Source organism: Condylura cristata, unplaced genomic scaffold (assembly GCF_000260355.1).
Source record: "Condylura cristata isolate star-nosed mole 26May11 unplaced genomic scaffold, ConCri1.0 scaffold00019, whole genome shotgun sequence".
In the NCBI taxonomy this organism is placed as follows: domain Eukaryota; kingdom Metazoa; phylum Chordata; class Mammalia; order Eulipotyphla; family Talpidae; genus Condylura; species Condylura cristata.
In genome coordinates this window covers 1,718,330-1,725,489 of record NW_004567120.1, presented here as the reverse complement: position 1 = coordinate 1,725,489, position 7,160 = coordinate 1,718,330, and positions in this window count along the sequence as shown.

Below are 7,160 nucleotides of genomic sequence, written 5' to 3'. Positions count from 1 at the left end.
GGATTAATATAGGTAAAATAGCCATTTAACCTATAGCAATATAAAGATTCAGTGCATTCCCTCTCAAAAAAGAAAACTAAAAGCAAATATCCCTGGGCCCTCCCTGGTGGCGCAGCAGGTTAAAGCACAGCACTGAGAAGCCAAAGCCACTTCCGCATGAGTTCGATTCTCGCCTGCCCCAGAGGAGACCACATGGCGAGTCATACCTCTCCTGACCCGCCCGCTGCTCCCTTCAGCCGTGTACTTCGTCGATCTGCCTGTTCTGCTCCCCACTCTGTCTCTGGTGAAGCCTCTCGCCGCCCTTGCACCTCTGGCCTGTACCCCAGTTCTGTATGCATAAATAAATAAATCTTTAAAAAAAGAATAATGAACAGCCATATACTAGAGATATTTTGTGGGGTTGGGGTGGGGAATGGGATCAAAAATGGGGGGTGCGGGTGGGGAGAGAAGTGCGCTGGACTATGGTGATGGCACATGGGTGACTTGGTGACGGGAAGCCCAAGGGGATTACAATTGAGATGAAAAAAAAATGTACAAAATGATGTAAAAATAAACTATTATATTATTTAAAATAGTATGGTATTAGCATGAAAACAGAAACAAAGACCAATGAAATAGAATTGAGAGCTTAGAAATTAAGCCATACAAATATGGAAATTCAACCTTTAATGAAGATGCCATGACCATGCAATGGAGAAAGGATAGGATCTTTAACAGATTGCATAGACAAACATGGGTAGCCATGTGCAGAAAAATGAAACCAAATCCTTAAATTCATACACAAAATTAATTCAAAATGGATTAAAGACTTGAATATAATGCACTGGACTATGGTGATGATACATGGATGGTTTGGTGATGAGAAGCCTACGGGGATTACATCTGAGATGAAAAATGCGCAAAATGATGTAAAAATAAACATTATTTATTTACTTTAAAGATTTATTTATTTCTGCATACAGAACTGGGGTACAGACCAGAGATTGCTGGGGCGGTGAGAGGATTCACCAGAGACAGAGTGAGGAACAGAACAGGCTGACTGACGAAGTACACTGCTGAGGGGAGCAACGATCGGGTCAGGAGAGGTCTGACGCGCCATGTGGTCACCTCATGTGGAAGTGGCTTTAGCTTCTTAGTGCTGTGCTTTAACCCGCTGCACCACCAGGGAGGGCCCCATATTATTATTTTTTTAAAAAAGACTTTAATATAAGACCTGAAGACCTCAAATAGTTAAAAGAAAACAGGTTAGTACATTCCTGGAAATCAACCACAGATGTGTATTTGGGGATCCAAATACTATGGCAAAAGAAGTAAAAGCATAAACAAATAAATGAGACTACATCAGATTAAAAGCTTTTGTATAATTAAAAGCTTTTTGTATAAATAAAACACCACAGTAGTGTAAAGGAAACCTACTGACTTGAAAAATGTTTTCACATTATACATTTGATAAGGGGTTAATATCCCCCCAAAGTAAAGAATTTATACCACTCAAAAACAAAACAATGAAAAAATTCACAAAGAACTTGAATAGACAGTTCTCCAAAGAAGATTACTGGTGGCCAATAGGTACAAGAAAATATGTTCAAGCTCACTTATTAGGAAAATGCAAATCAAAGCTACAATTATATCATTTCATGCCTGTGAATTTGCCCTATATCAAAGAGACTTTAAAAAACATGGTGAGGGTAAAGCTAGACTGGAGCTCTACTGTTAATAGGAGCACTCACTATTAATCGGAATGCAAATTTATGCAGCCTGTATGTAAACTGGTATGGTGATTACATTAGAAAACAAAAGCAGAAAGATTATATGACACAATAAAGCCACTTAAAGGCATTTATCTGAGGAATATTAAAACAGTAATTCAAGCACAGTTGGGCACCCCAGTGTTTATAATAAAGTTGATATATATATAAAATGTTTTCTAAAAACCAAATGAGAACTTAAAAGTTCAATAGCCAATGGTGGTGGCACAGGGGTGATTTGGTGATGGGAAACCCGTGGGGATTACAATTGAGATGAAAAAAAAAAATGTGCTAAATGATGTAAAAATAAACTTTTTATTTAAAAAAAAAAAGTTCAATAGCCAAGACAAAGAATAAACCTAAATGCCCTTTGACAGACAACTGGGTGAAGATTGTGGTATACATTCACAATGGACTGCTATTCAACTGTTTAAAGTGATGAAACTGCCTTTTGTGAAAACATGGATGGAACTTGAAGTGATTATACTAAGAAAAATAAATCCAGAATTGAAAGACAATTGCCAAATAGCTTATATGTGAAATTTAAAAAGCTAAAACAAATGAAGTAACAAATCACAACAAAAATATATTGAACTGAAAAATACAGTGTTGACTAGATGGTGAAGGAAAAGAGGGTAAGAAGAAAAAGTAGAGGCATCAATGGTATAAATTTGAAAGGCAGTGAAACTGGTGGTGGGTGAGGTGAGGTAATACACTTATAGAGGTGTGAAGCTATACTATTGAAATTAATATAATATTATAAATCAATGATCAATGAATTTTAAAAATTAAGAAAAGGAAGGAAAGCATACAGTGGGTATCCCAGAAGGTGAAACAAGGAAGAAAGAGGCTAAGAGCTTATTTAAGGAAATAGCAGCTGAGAACTTCCCAAACCTAAGGAAAGAAATAACCATACAAGTTCATGAAGTCTCTGGAATACCTACCTAAATTAGAAAAGACCTATATAGCTAGACACATAAGAGGTATGATGGCAATTGTTTGTTTATCACATGTGGCCTTTATTTTTCTTGAGAGCCTTTATCATAAATGGGTTTGAATCTTGTCAAAGACGTTTTCACACCTACTGAGTTAATCATGTTATTTTATTCTTTTCTTGAAGTGGTATATCATGTTAATATATCAGTGTATGATTGAACCATCTTTACATCTATGGATTAAATCTTGCATGATCATTTGTGATCCTTTTAACATGTTGTTGAATTCAGATAAATAAGATTTTGTTGAGGACTCTTGCATTATATTCACAGCTGCCATCATACCCAAATTGAAAAATTAAAACCTTTCCCTCTAAGATCAGGGGCAAGGCAAGGATGCCAAATATTACCATTACTGTCTAACATAGTATTAGAAATCAAACTCAAGAAAAAGAAATCATTTAAATAGGAAAAAATAAATAAAACTGTCACTATCTACATCATGTCATGATTTTATATATAAAATAACCAAAAGACTGGGAAAAAAAACTATTAAAAGTAATAAAGGGCATCCCTCGTGGTGCAGCAGTGAAAGTCTCAGTGCTATCAACCTATGGCCAGCCACTGCAGCCTGAGTTTGAGCCTCAGCCAGGGAGCTAACCCTCATGCCACAGCAGACCTCTACTGTCTTGCCCCCTGCTCCCCTCTGCAGTGTATTTCAATAGAAATACACCTGTTCTGCTCCCCACTGTCTCTGGTGAATTCTCTCAGCCCCTGTATCTATGACCCACATCCCAGTTCTTATATGCATAAATGAATAAAAATAAAACTTAAAAATACATAGTTTTATATTACAAAATCAATGCACAAGCTCAGTAGCAGTTCTATACATAATGAAATAGTAAGAAAAGTTGTTTTTACACTTGCATCAAAAAGAATACAACATCTAGGCATAAATTAAATCATGGATATTAAATATCTATACCATGAATACTGTAAGATACTATTGAAAGAAATTGAAGAATATGTAAATAAATGGAAAGATAACTTGTGTTCATGGATTAGAAGGATTAATATAGGTAAAATAGCCATTTAACCTATAGCAATATAAAGATTCAGTGCATTCCCTCTCAAAAAAGAAAACTAAAAGCAAATATCCCTGATGATTATAGGACCTATTATTTTTTTACAGAAAACCTATTATTCTTTACAGAAATACAAGTACGTGATTTATTTGGAACCACGAAGATCCTAAATAGCAATTTTTAGAGAAAAACACTGTTTCCCAACTTCAAACTATACTACGAAGTGATAATAATCAAAATAGAGTGTACTTGTAATAAAAATCAATGGGATGCAATTGAAAGCCCAGAAATAGATTATTTTTCATTGAGTTCTTTGTTTTGTTATTGTTGTTATGTGAGTTCTTTGATTTTGGATATAAGCCCCTTGTCAGATGTAGTATGTGCAACTAAAATCTCCCAGTCGGTAGGGCATTTTTTTCCTCCATTTAAATGATAGTTTCTTTCTCTGTGCAGAAATAGTTTAGTTTGTTGTGTTCTTGGAGTCTCAAAAATATCCCTAAAGCCAGTGATTTGGGGTTTTGCTTTTTCTTGTATTTTATGGTTTAAGGTCTTACATTAAATTTTCAATCCATTTTGAGTTAACTTTTGTGTATGGTGTGAGATGGTAATCTAACTACATTTTTTTGCACATGACTGTTTAGTTTTTCGAGGTGCATTTATTGAAGAACCTTTCCTTTCTCAAATGTATACCATCACCTCCTTTATCATAGATGAATTGTCCCTATCCTTGTGGGTTTGTTTCTGGTTGGTCTATGTGTCTACTTTTATGTCAAAGCCATACCATTTTGATTACTACCATTTTGTAATATAGTTTGAAATCTGGGAATGTGATGCCTACCTTTATTTTTGGTCCAAATTTACAAACAAATAAAGGCTATTCAGGGCTTTTTGTGCTTCCATCTAAAAATTCAGTGACGTTTTCTCTTTCTCCTAAGTGTTATTGAAAAGCTGCTAGGAATTTCATTTTGTTTTGGGTGAGACGACCACTTTAATATTATTAATTCTTTTATTCCATGAGCAGGAAATATCTTTCCTTCTCTTTGTGTCTTCTTCTCTTTTTTTCAATAATGTCTTATAGTTTTCATTGTGTTGATTGACTTGTGGATGTGTACTAATTCTTGTATCCCTGGAATAAATACCTATTTGGTCATGATATATTATCCTTTAATGTGTTGTTTAATTAATTTTGCTAAGATTTGATTGAGGATTTTTGCATGTATGTTTATCAGGGATATTGGCCTGTACCTTTTGTGTGTATATGTGTGTAATGCTCTCGCCTGCTTTTAGTATCAGGTTAATATTGGCCTCATGAAATGTGTTTGGAAACACTCCCTTGTCCTCAACATTTTGGAATAATGTGAATATAAGTGTTATTTCATATTTGAAGGTTTGGTATTACACATTAGTGAAACCATCTGGTCCTTGGGCTCTTGATTTTTGGGACACAATTGTCTATTGTTTCAATTGCCTTGATTGTAATTGTTCTGTTAAGGTATTCTATTTCTTACTGGTTCAGTCTTGGAAGTTTCTCAAAGGCATACTTCTGATAAGTTGTTCTTTTTTTCTACATTATCCAATTTGTTTGTATATAGATGTTAATAGTAGTCTCTTCAATCCTCTTTTTTTTTTTCTGAGCTGTCCATTGCAACACCATCCTTTTAAAAATTCTGATTGTATTTTATTATATATATATATATATATATATATATATATTTCTGTATGAGGACAGCAAGAGTTTTGTCTGTTTTATTTTTCAAAGAACCATCTTTTAGTTTTATTGATCTTTTGGACTATCTTACTTCTATCGTTTATTTCTGCTCTAAATTTTATTATAGCCTTCCTTCTGCTGGCTTTAAATTTCTTTTTCTAGATCCTTCATGTGTACTTGAGATCTTTGTTTGTTTATTGATATAGGCCTATATTGTTCTATATTAAGTAGCAACAGTACATAGTACTGCCTTTTTGCTGCATCCCATACTTAGTGGTAGCTTGTACCTTCATTTTAATTTGTTTTGGGGTATATTTTAAGTTTCCTTTGATTTTTGCATTAACCTAGTAATCATTCTGTAATAGATTGCTTAACCTCTATATATTGGAGGTTTCTCCTGCTTTATTTTTGTGGTGATTGCTAGTTTGATACCATTGTGATGAGGGAAGATAATTGATATGGCTTGCCTTCATTAATTCATTGACTTTTTTGGTAACCCAATATGTAATCTGGGTCCATGTGCACTTGAGAAGAATGTGTGTAGCTTTTGGAGGGTGGTTATTGCCCTTTAAATGCCTATTAATCCTATGTGGTCTAATACCTTGTTTAAGGCAATTGTTTGTTTCTTTGTTGATTTTCTGTTTGGCTTATCTGTCTATAGATAGAAATGGGGTGTTAAATTCTCTACTACTTCTGTGTTGTTACCATTGTCTGTTTTTAATTTTGCTAATAGTGGTCTTACATTTTGATGATCCTCCATTTGACTCATATATATTAAGGAGTAGTTCTCTTTTTTCCCCACCGATGAGTGTTATGCCTTCTTGATATAGTGATCCTTTAATAATTATATAGTGTCCATCATTGCTTCTTGTCACCTTTTTTAAGCTGGAAGTCTATTTTTTTAAGATTATTTATTCATACAGAACTGGGTTACAAGCCAGAGGTGCAGGGGCAGTGAGAGGCTTCACAAGAGACAGAGTGGGGAGCAAAGCAGGCAGATCGACAAAGTACACTGCTGAGGGGAGCAGCTGGTGGGTCAGGAGAGCTCTACCACACTGTGTGGATCACCTCCAAAGTGGGGGATTGAACTCGCACTGAAGCGGTTGCAGCTAGCCTGCAGTGCAGCATCCTACCCCACTGCACCATCGGGGAGGGCCCTGGAAGTATATTTTATCAGATATGTTAATAAATATGGCTGTCCCTGCTTTTGGGGGCCCCCTTTGATTGAAGGATTCTGTTCTAACCATTCCATGGGCTTATATTTATCTTTGGAGTTCAGGTGTATCTCCTGGAGAGAACAGAAAGTCATGTTTGTTCTGTGATTAGTCAGTCATTGTACTTTTCATTGGTGACTTTGTCCACTATATTTGTGGTAATTTTCAGTGTATAAGAGTTTGCTACTTCCATATTGTTTTGGTTTGGTTTTTATTTTTTGATTTAAAGAAAATGCTTATTTATTTAACCTTTACAAAATTTTCCAGTAGTTTGATATAACTTATTGAGAAAATAACCATTCTATTGGTGTAATGGCAATGGAATTGTTTTTTAATTAACTTATTTATATTTCACTGAGTTGATATTGGGACACCCTCATGAGGTATTGACACCATGGTGTACCACCACCCACTCACCTGTATTTCACTATCACAGGCTACTGTGACTCCTGTCCCCTTTCTTCTTACCC